The sequence below is a fragment of the Schistocerca nitens genome, chromosome 4, assembly GCF_023898315.1.
Source record: "Schistocerca nitens isolate TAMUIC-IGC-003100 chromosome 4, iqSchNite1.1, whole genome shotgun sequence".
In the NCBI taxonomy this organism is placed as follows: domain Eukaryota; kingdom Metazoa; phylum Arthropoda; class Insecta; order Orthoptera; family Acrididae; genus Schistocerca; species Schistocerca nitens.
Genome location: NC_064617.1, coordinates 19,571,118 through 19,574,833, shown reverse-complemented (window position 1 = coordinate 19,574,833; position 3,716 = coordinate 19,571,118).

The window sequence follows — 3,716 nt, the reverse complement described above, 5'->3', positions numbered from 1 at the left end:
TGAAAGACCACTCACAGGGTACACACCTGCATTCAGGTCATTTGAACAACAGAGTGATCTTGTGGGGTAGCTTGATGACCTTCTGGGGGAGCATAATGACCTTCTGAGGGCTGTGCATCCCCAAACATCAGTTCTCGCTGCAGGAAGGGCGCTGGTGGCAGTGGTCACGAGCGTCACAGTATGTGGCGCCAGCTGTGACTGGTGATGATACGGAAGCGACAGCTGGCATGGATCCTAGCAGTGTGCTGGGTCATTGATAAACGTTCTGTGGCAGAATCACAGAAGGTGACACTGCAGTCCAACAGAACCTCAGGTGACATAAGAAGAATGTCCAACGGCTTTAGTAATGACTCTGTGCTCTCTGACACTGTTGCTCAGTGAGAACTTTGTAAAAGACTTCATCCTGTGGCTGAAACTATGTACAACCTGGTAGAATGAAATGTTTGCATCGTGGCTGCGGGAGATATAACAGAGGTTGATGCCTACAACCATGTGACAGTTCTGACAGGGATATCCAATCTTGTGGCAAGAAGTAGTAGGACAGAAAAATCTTCATAGCTTGCTCCCATGTGTAGGAGGAATGGAGTTTCCCCATGTAACTTTTGTGCATTCAGATGAAATGTTCAGCTTCACTATTAGACTGAGGATGTAAAGTTGCAAATATCACACGATGTAAGCCATTAGTGGCGCAAAACTGTTGGAAATTGGTCGGTTGATGTGAATTGTGGTCCATTGTGTGAGACAATGATCTCTGGAAGACCTTTGAGGTAAAAAATAGAAGACAAAGCCAATACTGTACTTGCAGTAGTTCTGGATGTTGTGGGACAACAAAAGGTGACTTACTGTAAGTGTCTACCACCAACAACTGTTGTGTTTTCTGGAATGGACCTCCAAAATCAGTATGACTGTGCTACCATAGACTGGAGAGATGTGGCCACTCAGAAAAGTGTTGTGCCGGAGCTGACTGATTTTCCACACAAACTTTGCAATGAGCAGTCATTTGCTCAGTCTGAGTGTCCATGCCCTGCCAAATGCAATGATGTTAGGTGAGTTGCTTCTTGGGAACTATTCCACAACAACCTTATTTCAATAAAGACAAAACATCCTGCTGAAGGGAGTGAGGAATCACAGCGTGCACATCGGCGTTCTCTGTATGCAACAGCAGAACACTCGACCTTGCAGATAGTGTGTGATAGTGTGAAAAATAGTGACAAGCCACTGGGATGAGAAATATCTCTCAAACTGTGTGGCCACCCATGGTGCACATATTGCAAAACAGTCAGTAGAGCTAAGTCAGAAGCAGTTTCCATGGTGACACACTGAAAATTGAGTGGAAAGTTTTGAAGACATTAAAATCCTGAGAATTGATTTTAAAACATGATTCTTGTGATGAATCAAATGCTGTGTTGGTACTGACTGGTAACCAAGGCAACAAGCCAGCATCTGAGTTATGGGCCTGTACAACAACTCGTACTGATCATTAGATAATGTCAGAGCCCAACATTGGAATTTTTCCGCTATAAGAGATGGGGCAGGATTAAACAAGGCCATCAAAGGCTGACAATCTGTCAACAAATAGAACTGCCGACCAACAGATATTGGTGGAACTTTGTAACACCATAGATCATGGTGAGTGTTTCCTTTTCAAGCTAACTGCAGTTATACTGCACTTTGTTAAGAGTTTTCAAGTCAAAAGCAACAGGTCTATCAAAAGAACCAATTTTATTGAAGAGCACTGTCTTGATTCTGTAAGATGGTGGATCAACAGCTAACATGACAGGCTTAGCTGGGTCAAAATAACTCAAACATTAAAGTCTTAACAACATGTCCTCTTATTACTGAAATACCTTCTGACATTCATTGGACACACAAAAGAAACATTTTTCCAGTGCAGCCAGTTGTATGGTGCAACAACTTGTGCAGCATTAAAAATATATTTTGTAGTAGGTAAGCTTCCCCATGACTGAATGGAGCTCCTTAAGGGGACTTCGAACACCCTATCCCGACGATGTTAAATTTAGTGACTTGGCTTCACTGTATTTCAGGAACCACTGAAGTCATTGATAGGAAACTTTTACAGGACATTAAACTGAATGTTCAGAGACTACTGAAATACAATAATTGCATTTCAGCTATTGCTTTCAGAAATACAGTTTTTTAATTATGCAATTAAAACTTTGTGTACTTTTTTGTATGTTATCCTAAATAATTTTAGTTATTCATAACATCATGTTCTTCTTTTAGTTTAGTAGGCTCAGGATATGTATGTTATTACTCCCTGAAAATCTGAATACTCAATGTGGTTTCTGATATTTAGGAAAAAATGCAACAGAAAATGTAAATTTTCAGTAATGGCTTCTAAAGTTTCAAAAGACTGTAACTCATTTTTTAGTCACTTAGAAGCATCCTGCACCATACTGTATATCGTTGTCTTGATCATTTTCCAAGTTTTTCCCTCTTTTCTTCTTTCTGGACTCCTTAGTGGCCAACTGTGCTGCATACTCTGCTTTATCAATGCGAACCTTGTCCATCCATTCAAGTTAGCAGATGCAGTTTGCTCCTGGATTAATTCCCATATGCCATAGCACTTTCACCCTACCCATGTTGCCATCATTAAAAGCAATGACAGCATCACTGACCCCCCCCCCCCCCCCCCACTTTAGTGTCTTCATTCCAACAAAACATTTTTTGTTGGAGCGAGTCCTTGTAAGATTATTGAACAACTCATTAGGATTTTGAGTCTGACCATGCACACACTTCTTCAGTAATTCAGGTTTTGTCAGGTCTGTGTAAATAGATTTTATGACATCCCTGACTGCTGCTGGGATGGAATGTTTATGGGTGTATGAACTGTTTGAGTACTGAGCATTGCAGTAATTGCACCATGAATCAGGTCCAGGAGGGCAAATGTGGTGCACTGGTTTTTCATCAGCCGACAGTCTGTGGAAGAAGGTAGCCCCCACCACTGCCTGCTTCATTTTAAACAAATCCTCAGTATTATTTCTAATGGTCATCCCATAATACTGCTGTAGTTCATCAATCATTTTGTCTGTCAGCCTGCCTGTTATGGTTTTACCATCAGAAAGTTTCTTGTCTCTCAAAGTTTGTTTCAACTTCCTCAACCTGGTGCCCATCCTCTTCTGGACATGACCAGCACATTCCAGTTTTGTGATAATCTTCTCACTATAAGGCTGAGTGGCTACTACACTGTTACATGCTTTTGCGTCTCCATCACCTAAGAACTTAGTGTAACACACTCCCCTTTCATTCACAGATTGACTAAAAATTTCAATAGCTGCAGAGGCCTCCTTACCACAACTTGTTCCTTCATAATTTCTGTCGCAGATATGCCCTTCTTCATTCCCTGATTTACAATTATAACAATGTTTGGTCACCATAGCAACAAAATTCTTAGAAATATAGCTGCACTTCTTCCAAGTGCCATCAAAAGCTACTGGTATGTTGATCATACCATCATTTATTTCAACAGCTTCATTTGCAGCACCCTTCATTGACTCACAAGCAACAGATTCCAGAGCAGCTCCAGTAAATCCTGCACACTTGTCAATTTTACATGGTAGGTGTGGCATATTCATCATGGCACGCATTGTTTCTGCTGCTGTGTGTCCTTTACCAATAGCTCTCAATCCATAAAACCACCTAACATTTACTTCAAAATAATTATCTTTACACTTATCAGAATTCCAGAATGAATG